Source organism: Neltuma alba, unplaced genomic scaffold (genome assembly GCF_004799145.2).
Source record: "Neltuma alba isolate B1F8T4 unplaced genomic scaffold, ASM479914v2 tig00004775_pilon, whole genome shotgun sequence".
Taxonomy (NCBI): domain Eukaryota; kingdom Viridiplantae; phylum Streptophyta; class Magnoliopsida; order Fabales; family Fabaceae; genus Neltuma; species Neltuma alba.
This window is the reverse complement of record NW_021633857.1, coordinates 7,201-25,087: the sequence shown is the minus strand read 5'-3', so window position 1 is coordinate 25,087 and position 17,887 is coordinate 7,201. Positions and strand designations below refer to the sequence as shown.

Here is a 17,887-nt window from a genome sequence, read left to right as displayed (position 1 = left end):
TTATGACCCTATTGGTATATATGTGTGTTTGTATATTTGTTTAAAACAAGCCCAGTAATGTAAGATTTAATAATAATAATAATAACAACAACAACAATAATAATAATAGTAAGAGGAGTGATAAAAGAAATATATTGACGTTGAATCCTTACAGACAATCCATTATTAGAGAGCGTACAAGGATAATTTAGATTTCACGAACTGAAATGATAATTAAAGAGCATTTATTTATGCCATATGTGTCATATTTAATTAGAGGATGACTTACAAAGACTTCTTAGAAATCCACCTACTAAACATAGCAAAACATTCTTCAATTTTGTATTCTGGAGCTAGATGTCCTGCACCCTGTAATTTACAGTACGTTAATTAATTAGATCATAAAAAATTGATATTTCTTTTTCAATAAAAACCAAATTAAATAAATTGTTATTAATACAATGCTAATTCTGGCCAAACAAACCACATATACTATCGAAATAGTGCTTCATCTACCTTTACTGTTGCAAATGTCATTTGATTGGAGTAAGTCCTCGTGTATCTGCTTCAAGGGAAATATGTGTAAGAGATTCACAAACACAAATTTTGAAAGCAATTTAAAATACTTTCTACGGTTTTAAATGTAAGACTTATTTTATAGTGTAAATTACACTGTAAGAGTAAGTAAGGTTGTGTGAAGAGATAATGTTCTATTCTGTGATGTTCACAAGCCTTAAGTAATATTGCAATCTTATATTTAGGATTGGAGACAGTATTATAACTTATTTTATATACATGTTCCATGTAAATGAGCATGCATGGGACTGACTCAAACTTTTCAAAAATGAATCGTGAAATATCAATACTTTCAATGGTCATATCTTTGGAATATTTTCTCTCCAAATAAATCAGAGTTTAAGTATCTTAATTAATATCTCACATGGTGATTTTATGTAAAACAATATGAAACAGATGTATCCCAAGTTTGAAGTGTATACATACCCTGCAACTTGACCTTTAACAAGCCATGGCCTCCAGTCATCGACAATGGAGTAATTTAAAGCTCTAATCCACTCTTGAGTCGCCAAGAAAGGAGTTACTGAGTCATGATCCCCACTATAAAAATATACATATAAATGATTCAAAGCGTAATAACCCACTAGTTTAAAATAAGAGAGAGAGATATTGAATGGTGTCTATGTCCTTTTGAAATCAAATATAATGTTGTATGTGTATATACACACACATGCATATAGATTAAGGTGCAAATTTATCTTAGAAGTTTTTTTTGATAGAAATTTAAAGCTCTAATCCACTCTTGAGTCGCCAAGAAAGGAGTTACTGAGTCGTGATCCCCACTATAAAAATATAAATATAAATGATTCAAAGCGAATAAATAACCAACTAGTTTAAAATGAGAGAGAGAGAGATATTGAATGGTGTCTATTTCCTTTTGAAATCTAATATAATGTTGTATGTGTATATATGCACACGTGCATATAGATTAAGGTGCAAATTTATCTCAAAAGTTTTTTTGGATAGAAGTTTGTCTCGAAAATTTAAAATCGTAACAATGTTTGTCTCCTGTCATTAAAAATGTCAATGGTTAACATTACTATTTTAGCAATTAATATTAATTTTTTTAATTGTAGGAGAATATTGTTACGATTTAAAACATGCTGGGCAAATTTGCATTTAAAAAATACTTACAAGTATCCAGTTCTCCTAGTGAAAACTTACCAATCAAATTTACAACTTAACCATAATAATAGGTAAATAAAAGGGAAAATTGCTGAATAATCTCACGTTGCAAATTTTATTGAGTAAGGGCATTTAAAGACCTAGATCCTTGAGTGGGTATAACTTGTCTTCAACCAATCTAATCCTTGTTCAGTTGTGTATGGCATATCTTTAACTATATGCAAATGTTTTTTATTTTGCATATTGTTAATATATGACACACAACTAAAGAAGAGTTGGACCGGTGGAAGATGGGTTAAATTTAGGTCCTAATTAATAGTGGGAAGAGATCTACGTGGCCTATGATGATAGGTGCATGGTTACCTGTATATTAAAGAACGGAAACCTTTTTTGCTGAGATTTGCATAATATCCATAGCTTTCAGGAATGTCTTCCATATACTTGTCACTATTGCAGCGTTGCCATTTCCCTATGCTTCCCTGTGGCATATATTCATCCAACAACCATTTATATCAAAACTAAATATTAATCGCAAGTATTTTATGATTCATCGTGTAAGAAATTCTCAGCTACATATATTGATGGATTTTTCTATGGTTATAAGAAAATTTAGTGTATCGATAGTTGGGAAAAAAAGAATTTAGTGGATCGATATGTGTTGATAATGATAATTAGATGCTACTATTTGGTAAGAAACTATAGTCCCTCTGGTCCTTACAGCTAGACACCTTTCGGAAGAAACAGATTATCTTTATTGTAAGTGCTCAAGTAGGGAATTAATTATATATTTTTTAAGTTTGCCCCTGTTTGAAGTCTCATTATTAATTACAATTTCTATGACTCCTAGCTTGAATGTAATTTATGATACTAAATATGAGCAAATTTGAAATTTTCTTTTCATTATCAACACAATTAATGACTTAACCGTATTTTATTGATTTTGATAAGGTGGTTAAAAATGCCTTATAATAAGAAGTAGAGGGGAAAAAATAGGAGTATATTGAATGCAAAATTGGACTTTTTAAATACTAAATTTTATGTATTAATAATTCTTATGACTTGTCCGTTATATCAAAAGAGCTTCAACTACTTGCAATATAATTGTTCAGACCACCTCAAGCTTATATATCTTTGATTTACATTTAAGTATGGGCGTATGACTTTGCATATCATATAGTGTAATATTACGATCTAGTTTGCCAAAATGGCTTAAACTACTTGGTTAGTTGGTTAATTCACATTAAACTTAATTTATATATCTTTTTCTTAATTAACTCTCTATATAACTGTAAGATATGGGACTTTTTATATTTTCTAATAACCATAAAACAAAACTTAAGTCAAGTTATTTATATTGATTAGATCAGATTCTCTAATTACGCTTGTTATTTTGTTATTTTTACTTGTTAAATTGTGTGTATGAACTTTGTAAATTCACTTATGAATACTTGTAAATATTTGTATAAGCTCTTATATAATGTAAATTAGGATTTACACATTTTCATATAGACACTTATTATTTGTTATTGTTAGTTGTTAAAATGCATATGTACACTTATGAATTCACTTACGAAATATGGGCGCTTGTTATTTTGTAGTTGTTAGTTATTAAAATGCGTATATGTATTTGTAACAAAATTTATATATGAACGTGACACAATAGATATTATAAGCAATTCAATTTTTTTTTTAATAACCGTAAACCCTTTAAAAAATTTTGAAATTAGCAAAATCGATTAATTGAAAAAGTCATAAGTTAATGAGGTTATAGTTATGTATAATATAGCAAACCTTTCGCACATGCAATGCCTGGCGAACACCGTGGTTGTTGACCCAGTGTCTGCTGAGATAATACCCATAGTCCTGAAGGAAGAAAAAGAGGGATTCTCAAAACATAAAAGATATATATATATATATATATAAATAGTCCAAGGTTTTGGAAATTCGTAACGAGGTACATGGAAGATTATATTACTCTGCAACTTAAAGGTGGCAATGGGAGATCGGAATCAGAACGCTCATTGAACCGCTCAGTAAGTGATCTGCTTCGAGACACTTCATTTGCCTCAGCTGAAATTGTCTTGCATAATGGTTCCAAAATATGGAAACGATTGATTGGTAATATGAGCTGTGGGCATTATTATTGTATGAAAAGAAGCTTATTAATATGGTCATTTGTTGATGAAAAGAAATAAACTAGTAGTTAATTACTGTGAAAGAAATACAACAAGAGACCCTAAAAGTCCCTATTACATACATAGATAAATAAAGAAGTTGGTCCAAATTTTAGATATAATTCAAGTGCATCGTATAAATAGGGCTGTGTCCACCTCAAAAACTGTATCTTTATAGGAGCACAGGGACTAAAATGTTATAAAAGAATACTCACGTGACTATCGGGAAAAAATTAATTAATTTAACAACTTTTAAAGAATATTAATTGACAATTGACACAAGGGGGTTGGGTCTAATAAAAAAGGCTAATCCATCATAATATACCAAACCAAATTGTGAATCCTCATTAAAAGAGGTGCCTTCAATTAGTGTCCGACAATGTCTCAGATAAAATTATTTCTTATTGAAGGATACCTATGCATAGCAAAAAAAAAAAGTAATTGATAATTGATATCTTTAAATTTGTAAAATGCGCAAGATTTTTTTTTCCTTCCCTGAAATTAATGACCTTAATAAAGTGTTGTCAGGGAATTAAAAGCATATAACAACTTATTGCCGTTAAGGATCAGGCAACATTGGGGAAAAAAACTAAATGTACTATTTGCTCTATATTTAAGAGGAAATGGAATTTTATAACTTTGCGCTATAATTAGGACGGGAACAAGTACACTTTTCAAATTTGAAGTAATAAATGATTTAGAATCTTTTATCAAAAGAGAATAATTATTTATCATCGGTGTGTCAGCATTAGCATCTTGTCTATTTTATTATCTCATGTTTCATATGATTCGTTCTTAAAGTTTTCATGGTTTTTAAGATAAAGCCTCTCATCGGCATCTTATCAAGTTTAAATCTAATAGTCCTATCTATAATACTTTTTCTAAAAGTTTTTTATGGTCCTTAATTAATGTAAGACTTTCACAAAAGTTACGAATCATTTAGTGTCCTCCCCCCCAAAAAATGCATCCTTCATAATTATAACGCCTCTTAATTCTTACTGTTACTTGAAGGAAGTATGTTTGATTTTTCAAACATAAGTTAGAACCATTTAATGAGGAGTAATTTGGGCAAATCATTACATCATAATTTTCTTATAAAATTAAAAATATAAACCAATTATGACCCAATTAATTAAAAACCTTATAAATAGGATTAGAAGTAATAAATTATGTGATGGCCACTTACCTTATAGAAGGGGATGACATATCTTGCACATGATGCAGAATTGTTGCTCTTGTCTATATACTGTCCCTTACAATTTTTCTGCAATGACTGTTCAGCAAGGCAGATTATTAATTTAGACCCCTTGATCGTTAATTTGCTCTACCTTTATTATATAAAAACTATTCATAATTGGGGCATAGTTTATTGAAAGACGATATATATATGATAAAATGGAAAATTATTGAGAACAATATGCAATTACCATGTACATTTCATCTGAAATAAGTCCCATTCCATGAGCAAATGGGATCACATGATTCAATTCTTTTCGAGTTGTTAAAGGATTTCCCAGCAAGTATCCCTTCATCAAAACACAAGAACATTTTAAACACAAAGGAAAATTAGTAATTTTTCCCCAAAAAAAGAGGATATTTATCCAGCTTTGCTTTGTTTTCTTGTAGAGCAAATGGGATAACATTCAATATGCCTTCATATATTGGGAGAAAGATGATACGAGATGATGATGATGATCATAAATATGATATATTCATATATCATAATTACACTCATCGACATTTTTGTCTCTTTAAAACTGGAGAGCTAGTGATATATTTTTGTTTAGAGGATAAAGTTAAGAATTTCTCGAGTTTAATTCAAAATGAGAGATTAAAAATAAAAAAGGGACTAATTGCAAACCTTAACATTTATACGTGGCTGTAGGCCTTTTTCATTTCCTGTGAATCAATGGATTCAAAAAGAATAACAGTTAGTTGGCATGGTTTAGTAATAGGCCATCATTTTTTTAATACACACCCAACTCAGATTTCCAAATTCATTTGAAAATTATGAATAAATATAAACGTAAACTTCCAGTGGATCAAGAACATTTCTCATTTTTTTTAATATTTCTTAAATATCTAATTAAACTCAGAAGCATGCATGTGTAACTAATTAATTCTCTCACCATTCGCAATTTCTTGAACAATTGCAGGGATAGTAAGGCCGGAGTATGAATCACCCGCGACGTAAACTTGATTTGAGAGATATTGTGGGTGTTCCAGTAGCCACTACAAGATTAATTAGATGTGTTAATACAATTTCTTATGATATACTAGTATTTAAAGATGGTGCCTTTCAAATGGTAATAAATAATTAAAAAGTTAAAAGTTGTGATTCAATAATGAATAGGTCATGGGGCGGATGATTATACCTTTCGAAGAAATTGATGAGCTTGATGAACTAATCCATAATCGCTTCGTGGAGGATTGGGTGTTTTTCAATAAGAGAATCCAGTGTCAGCAGGCAGATCCACAAAAATGATGCTACATTCCTGAAAGAGAATAATAAGTTTCAATAAAAAGTTAGCAGTAAACCGAATATAATACTCATAATCCCCTTCTTTTTCCCCCCTTAAGATCTCATTTTTGCTCTTATAAAGAAAAAAAAAAGAGAATGGAGCAAAAGTGGATATGAGATTCTAGGAAGAAAATGAGAGGATGTTTGTTACTTTATCATCCGACAAGGCCATCACAATGAATCTATTGATATAATAAAATATAAGTGTAAACATACTCTATATCTCTGTACTTTTAACGAGCTTTGAATCTGGTCCATACATGTAAACTCTATCAATATTAGTCAACAGTCCATGTCAGCTTACTCAACGGTTTTAACGTCATCATATCGGTGAAGTTAACATTAGTTAAGCTCATATCCAAGTCCTTATGAAAATATAAGGACTAACATTTTACACGATATAAAGAGCATGGATGGAAAACAAATTATAGTTACCAACAAAATAAATATTACATCCGGTCCTTAATATAAGAGCTAGTTTGACTTTCAATTTGGTCCTAAATATAAGACCCTAATATACTTTGTCTCTCATTTAAAATATGCTAATACAATTAAATAAAGCATATAATATTAAGACAAATTTTATTTATCAAATCGTATCATTATTTATAAGTCGTTAACTCCCTTAAAAAATTTATACAATGATTGATGATGGATGATAGTGCAAATCAACACACACGCACAATTTTAATAATAAAGAATGATTCAATGGGATTATATATATGTGGGACAGATAAAATGAATGTCGATTTCAACTTGTAAGATCTTATGAGTTTGTGTTGTCGTGTAAAAATCAAGCATGAAATGTATTGTTCAAAGTACCAATCATCACTTGTATAAATTTTTTATCTTTATTTTTTCAAATTTTTATTGTCAGCAGAAAAGTTTTTAATGAATTGATTGAACTGTCTACAAATTGATTATTCATATACACCTCTTTAATTTCTTGCATCAAAATCTGTGATATATCTTTACCTTTGTCCAGGACTGTGGCCTCAACTCTAAATTAGGCACACCCCCCTTGTATTCTTCAACTTTGAACGCAAGTGGACCTACACACACACAACCATGATAATAAAAATATTTACTTTAATTAAAGATTGCAATAAAGAATATACTCGGGCGAATAATTTAGCTAAATCAAATCAATAATATGTGGATATGAGTGGTAGGTAAAAATCAGTGATAAATGTATGGTATTAGAAAGAAGAGTTTTTGGAAACCTATTTCGTAGGCAAGTCCTGAAAGCGAAGAGCAGCAAGGACCACCAGATATCCAAAGCATGAGAGGCTCTTTCTTAGGCTCTCTTTCTGACTGCATAAAATAGTAGAATACTTGTACGTTTTCTGATTCTCCAATTCCTACGTACCTGCACCATTATATATATACACATGGATATAAAATATAATTTGTAACTACTCTCTCTCTCTCTGTTTGTAGAAACCTTTTAACTAATTCATCAAAATTAAAATAAATAGTTAAATTAATTATTTGTAATTAGTTAGTGCATCGAATATTTCTATTAATCTTTTGCATTTATCCCTAACATTCAGTGGGATATCTTTACTAGTAACGAGTTTTTACTAGAAAAAAAGTTAAACATTAAATAAGGTACTTTGGTAAATGAACATTTAATAATGCATGTGACGAAAAATGAATGGGTTCTCATATATAGTAAAGAACTAAAAAGCAAAGCATTTAAAATTATCTTTTTTTTTTTTTGCAGAACAATTCATGAGTACTCATATTTAATATATCTTTCATGTTTTTGAACACTTACCTTTGCCTTTTTTGTATTAAAAATATTAAAAATTAGCATTGAATAGATCAAAGTTAAGTACTGGAGACATTAGAATGATAAGTGTTAAAGAAAAGATGAATATTTAAAAATCAAGGGAAAATCCCATATAAAACCACCCAAAATAGGAAAATCTCAAATCAAGTTGGCAAATTCAGTAAATCTCTAGTTGGTTTGCGGATCTAATTTGGAATTTGTTATATTGGGTACTTTGTCACATTGTCTCTGTTTTTTTTTAAAGCCACCTCTTTATTTTTTCTCAAAGCCACCTTTACCGGTGATCGATGGCTGCCGGAACAACTTTATTGCATACATTTTGCCACAAATATTCAATGAAAACTTATGAATTGTTAAATCAGACTTATTTGATTTCTAATATTGTCTTGTAATTGAATAATAGGATGGAGAGTGCAATTTTATTGTGAAAATTTTATTATGAATAGATAGTAAGAACTTGCAAGTTACTAATAATTAAATTAAACTTGCTAATTTGAAAAAATTAACGTTATTATGTCAATTATTTGAATGTTTCATCAACATTTAAAATTTTGATATTGGTAGTGCTTGTTAATTCTACCATTGTTAAGATTATTACACGATTAAATATACACTTTATAAAATTAAATCAGCCTTTTAAAAAAAATGTATTGAGGAGTTAAGAGAAGAGCTGACCCAGTTTCAAGGTGGAAAGGAAGGGGCCCATCAAATCCAGGAATGTACTGTACGATTGAACCTGAACTTGCCCTTACTTGACAAGACATCTGCAACCAAACAAGAACAAGAAGGAGAATAATATTACGCATTCTAGGGCTATATGAACCTTCTTGTCTCTGCATTCTTCTTCTTAATGTTTTTCTGATCTGATCTTTAGCCACAGGATCTTGCAGATATATAGATGGAATTAACAAAGGTGTTCTCGAGAATATATACAGCACGAGCTATAAAATAAAGGAAGCAAATTTTCTGCACAAGTATTGCACGTGCTTAAGAGTTTAATTTCTTCAGGAACACTACTCAAGCGAGGAGCTCGAGAATCATCAACGCTATTTGCTCAACTAATTATTAATGCATATCTGCATATAAAATCAAGCACGAGTAACTCGCAAACTCAACCGACAATCACTTTATATGTATACGTTTGTGTATATATATGTAGTACATAGAAAAAAGGTTGAATTATTGAATGAATATTAAGTGAAATATATTAATATTACATTTTTTTTATACATATATTGATATTACATTGATTCCAAGTGATATATATATCTGGAAAAAAAAGTAATGTATATATATCCTCTTTTCAAACACAACAAAACATTTTTAAAACCTTCAGAGATATCCTCCTATACGAATTTCAACAGTGGCGCCCTACTTTTTATCCACTTCCAAGTCATTTCAATGACAACTTTGTAGTTTTTAACGTCATCTTAGTGCCAGCACCATCCGTTATATTTGAATGAGAAGATAGATATATAATGTAATTGCCCTCACGTAACTGACCTCGCCTAATAGAATAAAACATATCCTTACTGCTAGCTACCTCACTGATGTCCTGATGAGGAGTACAATGAATTCTTAGATATTTCAATTTATTGAAGCGAGTCACAGAAGAAAAATCTACATCTCACAAATCAGGCGATGTAAATTTTCGATTCAATAGTCTAAAAAATCATCACTATTTTAAAAGACCAAAATTAATGTCAATTTTTAAAAAAAATTTGACAGTAGTTTGGATCTTCAATAATAATAATAATAATAATAATTGTTATACTGCAATTTATTTAATAAAATGTGGATGCTCAAGTGCAACTTCCCCAGAATATGTGACAACGCAGTCTGAAGATGAAAAGGAAGAGGGCCTTGGAATCCAGGAAGGTAATGTACGTACAGTATTGGGGCCAGAAGCTGCAATAATAGGCTGAGATGAAGGAAACAGAACGAGACGAGTAACAAGAGCAATATAACAGTGATAGTAATCATGATGTTTCCGAAATCCTCTTCCCCTGTTCATTATACCCTTTTTGTTTTGAAGCTCATTTAGAATGACTCATGAACTGCCTTTCAATCATAATTTATAAAATATTAGGTAAAAATATGAGAAAATTTTTATAAGACATGTTTATAAGTAATTTTAAATGTGATTTCAAAAAGTACCGAATTCGTCTCCCAGCTTTCCGGGTTGCTTTTGATTCCGAACATACAATCTTATATATATTGAAGATAAAATCAGATGAAAAGAAATAGTACTCTTCCGGTCCTTAATATAGGACCTAATTATTGAGTTGGTTTTGGTTCTAAATATAAGACCCATTTCTCATATTTATCAATTTTCTCTAAATTACTCCTATGAATACTCTCTTAACCATAATCAAGTAGAAGAAGGAGAGGGGATATTAAGAAAGATGATTATGGTGTTTTAGAAAAAATATGTCACATTTCTTATAATTAACTAACTAACTTAACTTTCTTAATCTAATCAAATTAGTTAAATGGGTCCAAGAACCAGGAAAGTATTAATTAAATGACAATGCGCGTCCTCATGTAGTCGCCTTTCATTTTAATTTGTCTAGTAGCGAGCTGCACGCGGGTTCAGACAAAACCATCCGAAGCGCGAGCCCGCGGACAGATATAAATATAAATATATATTTATATATATATTTATATAACCACACATTCAACGTGTATAATCAATAATAATATATTATTCTATCAATCCTTGGTATAATCAATAAAAATGCTTTTAAAAAATACTTTTCGACAGGTTAAGACAAGTTCCTTCGTATATTTATTTCGTATACGATAAAATTATTTTTAAAATTATGGTTTAATTTTCACCAAAATACCCCTTAATTAGATGGTTAAATTTAATTTTAAATATGAAATTGTAATTTATTTTATCTTTTATTAAGGATGAAAACAGATTAGTCGGATTAGGCTTTGATCAAATAGGCCTGAGCCTATAATGAGAGTTTAAAACCTAGACTTAGACTTGAACCTGCACACAGGCTTTTTTTCAGGCTTAGGTTTAAGCCTTCGAAGGGCCCAACATGCCTGAAGCATTTTTAAAGCTTTACTTATAATGTAGGCTTTTAATAAGACTTCATGTTTTAAACTTTGAAGATCACAAATAGGCTTTGAGGTTTGAGCCTACTAAAGCTTACAAGAATGTAGGCTTTTGGTATACTTAGAAGTCTGCATGTTTTAATATATATATATATATATATATTAATAAAACAAATTTAAAAAAAAATTACTTAGACTAAGCTTGCAGGCTTTCAAGCTAGGCTTTAAATTTAAAAGCCTAACCTGTTTATCTTAAAAGGCTTCTAAATAGGCCTTAAGCCTGGCTTATTTGCTAAATAGGTTAGACCCCAATAGGTTAAGTTGTAGGCCTAGCCTATGTTTATCTTTATCTTTTATATTTATCTTTTTTTTAAAATTATTTTACTTATAAATTGATATATAATATAATATAATATACTGTTATATAGAAAGATGATAGATCCTGCCACATTTTTTGTTATAACTAATAACTAATTTATTTGACTTTTTTAATACACCCCAATTAGTTAAGTAATTTTTATAAATTGTGAGAGTAGTATATATAATTAATATATTTAACATATAATATATCATTGCAAAAAAATTATTACTACACTAAAAAGAATTCAATATATGCTGTAAACCCTTTTTTTAAAAAAAAAAAAAAAGAAGGAAAAAATATGCTTCCAGTAACATATTTTATAATTCATATTTTACACATGATCTTATTGAGATTATTGAAAAGTAAAATATTAAGTATAACTTTTTAGTCCAAAATAAAAGTCCATCATTCCCCAGTTCGACTTTAAATAAATAAAAAAAGCCTTACGATGCACGCATCAATTTGAAATTTACCCCTTTCCTTTTTCTCTTTTCTCTTTATCTTTAATTTGACATTATTTGGATGCGCAGGTTACATTAGATTTTATATTTAAAACCGGAGGTAATATTATAATAGAGAGATGAAAACTGTAAACACATATCGAATATAAAGGAATAACCAGGACACAATGAAATATGTGTGTGTGTGTGATCACTGCTATAAACAAAACAAAAAAAAGAAAAAGAAAAAAGAAGAGCATTGATTCATTAACTAGTAAAGGTCTAAAACACAAGTCCAACCATAATCCACATATAACAACAACATTAACCAAACTTTTACATCATATTCTTGAAAACACTGAACTCCTTATGTCATTGGAAGAAATAATCTATAAAGCCTTGATGGATATCCACCTACTGAACATTGCAAAACATTCATCGGGTTTATATTCAGGAGCTATATGCCCTGCACCCTGCAAACACAAATACATTTTTCACTTGTTATTATAATGTCTTCCAACAAAATAATAATTAAAGATTAACGTATATACAGCACACATATATTCGGTTTCAAAAGTTGATTTGATTGGGGAGAGCTCCTTGTTCTTAGTTCTTACTTTTATAGTTGCAAATGTCATCTGATTGGAGTAACTCCTTGTATACCTGCCCCAAAAGAACAAACGGAAAGGGGGGGGGGGAGAAGGAAGTGAGTAGGAAAAAATTTGAGTAAGCCACCTTCTTCAAACATCCCTATTTAAATTGAATTGGGACGATTTTTTAGGGAGTGGTTGATTTATAAAATCTTTCTGATTAATTCAGGTAAATATTGCATAAAGAATCAAGGGAGTATTCAAGAAAGTTGGGGTTGAAATTGTAACATTCTAAAGATTGAGGGGGTAAAATAATTGAACAAGTTTAAAGTATATACATACCCTGCAACTTGACCTTCAACAAGCCATGGCCTCCAGTCATCAATGATGGAGTAATTCAAAGCTCTAATCCACTCTTGAGTCGCGATAAAAGGAATAATCGAGTCATGATCACCACTAACAAAATATAAATATATGTTATTCAATTTCAGAGTCATATATGTATAGGGATTGTAATTAACCAACAATTTAATAAAAGATACACACACATACATGTATATAAGGTTAAGGAGCATCTAGCACCTTAAAACATCCTTTCAATATTATTTAGTATTCTAAAGTAATTTTGGAGCCCCAAACATCTTAAAATATTTTTTTTTCAAGTAACACTTGATATTCTAAGTTTAGGGTACTTGTTGTTACTGAGAAAAATACTTTAGGGATAAAATTCTACTGAAAATTACTTTGAGATATTAAGTGCCATTGAAAAAAATATTTGAAGACATCGGCCACACACATTATGTCTCTTCTTTGAGTTACCTGTATATTAAGGAACGATAACCTTTCTTACTTAAATTCGCATGATACTCAAAGCTACTAGGAATGTCTGTTGCATACTCTTCCCTATTGCAACGTTGCCATCTCCCTAAGGTTCCCTGTGTCACCGACAATATTAACTGAAAATTAATCGTATATAAGGACAGATTTCTGCAGTAATATTGACTGTATTTAGATACTATACGATTGAAATCAACATTATGCATTAATTATATAAACACATTAACAAGTGAGATTAATTAAATCAAACCTCTCGAACATGCAGTGCCTTGCGAACTTCGTCATAGTTAGTCCAGTAATAGCTTAGAAAATATGAGTAACTCTAAAGGAAGAAAAAGTATAAAAGTTAAAAGACATCAGACATGAAACATGAATGTATAAATAAATAGTCAAAGTTTGTAAATTTGTTCAGGCAAAGGTAAAGAGAATGGAATGTTACTCTGCAACTTAAAGGTGGCAATGTGAGATGATGATGATGAGAATCAAAATGAAAAAACTGGTGAAATTTCTCAACAAGTGATCGTCGCATCCCAGAAACTTTGTTTGGTTTAGATGAAGCCATCTCGCATTTGGGTTCCAAAATATGGAAACGATTAATTCCTGAAATGAGCTGAGGGTAATGATCAGGAAATATAAGTTCATCAACATTTGTGATTTTTATATTGGAGCAAGAAAAATAATAAATAATCAAATAATTATCAAAAATAGAACTGACACTACACAAATTAATTAAGTATTGGAGTTTTATTTTCAGCATTTAGAATGAAACAGGTAATATGAGCATTCTTTTCTGATAAATTAAGGTTCTATTTCTATTTCCTAATCCCCCCTCTCCCTATTATAGGAGCTAGTACATATGGGGTTAAATTTAGTTATAAATATAAATATTTATTCCACTTAGTCTTTCATATTTATTATTTTTTTAAACTAGTTCTCTTTAACTCATTGACTAAATTAATTATTTTGCTTCTTTAATATACCCAAATTAATTAAGTAGTCTTATATTAAGAATCGTAGCAAGTGCTGTGTCTGTGAATGTGAACGTGAAGTTACCTACAGACGTTCCCACTTCTCACCATGTAATGAAAAGGATTAATTACTTGCCTTGTAGAAGGAGTCGACAACTCTTGAACATAAATGGCTTCGAGAATTTGAATCTATTTCCAATCCATCACAATTTTTCTGCCACGACTATTGAAACGATGATATCATCAAAGTATTCGATTCATTATATTAAATATACATATTTAAAAAATAAATTCATAGCCACCCAAAACCATATTATAAGTTAGGATCACATGAAGCTTATATCTTCTCCATATTTCTCATGATGCACGCGAAAATGTTTCAAGTTAATTATCTAGAGTGGTTTAATTTAATATGCTCTAACTTTCATATATGCCACCACAGTGTCAGTTATTTTATGTTGAAAGAAAAAAAATATAAAATATCTCACCACTGATATTACTGGAAAAAGCAATTACCATATACAATTCATCAGAAACAAGTGCCATTCCATGAGCAAAAGGGATTACATATGTATGATCCATTTCTTTCCCAGTTGTTAAAGGATTTCCCAGAAAGTATCCCTGCATAAATAATTGAGAACGCTTTAGATCGATCGAGACACACACATGATGAATTATATTTTTGAATACTAGCTAGCCAATCCACTTTAATACGGCAACACCATTCTCTTTATTTGTTTAATTCAGAGTGGGAAAGAAAAATCAGTGCAAAACCTGAAGATTTATCCGTGGTCCAATGTCTCTTTCGTTTCCTGTGAGTTAACAGTTTGAATAAAGAACGATCAGCTTAGATAATAATGAGTCATATATAGCTGGTGATAAACAATTAAACATCAAGCTGCAAAATTGAAAACGAACAATAAAGGATTAAGGTGCAAATTTATTTTGAAAGTTTTCATTCAAGAGCATTAGGTATCTGAATTTTTTTTGGGTCTAATATTACCCTAGAAGTTTAAAATCCTAATAATTTTATCTCTATTGTTAAAAAACTAACATTAATTATTAAAATAGCAATATGGATTGTTAACATTTTTAATGATATGAGATAAAATTGCTGTAGTTTTAAATTTCAGGAACAATATTGAGCCCAAAAAAAATTTTGATTGTCCAATATTCCTAAGTAAAAATTTTTGGGACAAATTTATACCTTAACCCAACAATAAATTAATTGTTAAATTATTAATTATGTTTTCTTTTTTTGGCCAGAATATTTATTATGTTATCTGTAAATGTAACTAATAAATAAGTAAAATAGAATTTCTCACCATTAGAAATTTCTTGAACAATTGCAGGGATAGTAATGCCAGAGTATGAGTCGGCCCCAACGTACACTTGATTTGAGGAATATTCCGGGTGTTCCACGAGCCACTGCATCAACAACTAGGTTGTTAACTTGATACTTGGTTTATAATATACATACATACATACATACATATATATATATATATATATAAAGATATGGTTGAACAATGGTGAAAAAGGTACTTAAAACATGGCGACTCAATGCTTAAATCAGTATAATGATGATTATACCTTTCGAAGAAACTGATGAGCATGATGAACTAGTCCATAATCACCTCGTGGGGCATTGTGTGTTTTTGAGTAAGAGAATCCAGTGTCATGAGGCAAATCTGCAAAAATGATGCTACATACCTAAACCAGCAAGAGGAGTTTCAACACATTTGCTTAAAATTTTGGATTAAGATATACATTAGGATGATTTATGGGGCCCTAAAAGTATTGTTGGATATATGTACAACAACATATATCGATTTCTTGTTATAAAATTAACACCATCTTCAATCCTTAATATAAGAACTTGCTCGATAATTATATTTGGTTCTAAATATAAAATCTCAATTCCCTCTGTGTCTGAAATTTATAACTTTTTTTAAAAAAATATCCTTATTAATGATAAGGATTCCTATCAACGAATAATTTTAATGCACGTGACTAAAGATGATAATTTAGAAAATTTAATACACATTTGTTATAATTAACCAATTTAACTAGTTTTCTAATTTTTCTTAAATTAGTTATCCAGCTCTTATATTAAGGATCAGAGTTAGTACTTAGTAAAGCCATTGCCACTTTTTCGGCGTCCAAAGACAATGCTATGTCTTCTTCTTACCTTTGTCCATGACTGTGGCCTCAATTCTATATTAGGAATGCCCCCATTGTATTCTTCAACTTTAAATGCTAGCGGGCCTGGCAAGTAAATGAAAAATTATACTCTAAAATGAAAATCTGTAATAGAATTAGGCAAAAATTCAAGCTAAATTAACTCATCATCATGTTTGTCAATGAACGGATAAAAATCACTGATAGAAGCCCGATTTCTGAGAACCAATTTCATAGATAAGTCCTGAAAGTGAAGAGCAACCAGGACCCCCAGATATCCAGAGCACGAGAGGGTCTTCTTTAGGATTTCTTTCAGACTGCATAAAATAATAGAACACTTGCACTTCTTCTGATTCTCCTGCTCCTACATATCTGCACCACCACACAGATATATATATATTATATTTACACACACACACACACAGAGAAACACAATATATATATATATATATATATATAACAGGGCTATAAATTGAAATCACTGAAACTAGAACTGACCCAGTTTCCAGATGAAAAGGAAGAGGCCCTTGAAAACCAGGAAGGTGATGTACAATTGATCCAGAAGAAGCGACTTGATGATAAGCTGAAATCTGCAATAAAAGTGCAGTAAAAAGAAGTATCTTATACTCATTTGTGTGTGGACCGTCCTGTTTGGGCATTTTCAATGTCTCTCTTCCTTCTTTCTTTTTTGACAAAGGGGTCTCTTCTTTCTTTCGATGCACTTTTCTTTCTCTCGACAGAAGTATATGCAATAAGCATGAGCTATGTATAAATAGTTTGAATACACGTGTTTTGGCTCAAGGACCAAAAATTGTATAAAGAATTCAAGCGTGGAGATCAAGGGTATTAAATACACATATAATAATGTTGCTATGGTTAAATGTAATTTAAATATCTCAATATATAAATGTTTAAACTTTATGCCTCGTTTAAAAAATTTAAATGAGGCTTAAAAAAACGAGAGGCTATTATTGTTGAATATATGGTAATAAGGATATAATAAATACGACTTGATCTCATGCAACTCGAGTTTATTAAGGATCAATAATATTTTGATACTATTTTAAACAAATAAAACTATGTTTGCACTTTAAAATCATTGTTAACGAGGAACTTCATTTATTCCTTTTTCCTCCCAGCGCTCGCAAGTTGGATTCGGCTTCCTTCGTTCGCTGTCTCTCCGCTCCCATAAAACGACGCCGTGTGCAGCTCTAGGAAACGTCAGACGACTGCCCGAGCAGAGGAAACCCACTGAGATGAAAAAAAGGCTAACA

The 17,887-nt window shown here is 30.4% G+C and overlaps 1 pseudogene; it reads right to left on the bottom strand.

Annotated features, from left to right (window-relative positions):
- Window positions 1–264: 264 nt before the first annotated feature.
- LOC114745725 (uncharacterized) lies at window positions 265–17,272 on the bottom strand (annotated as a pseudogene).
- Between the last annotated feature and the right edge of the window lie 615 nt (window positions 17,273–17,887).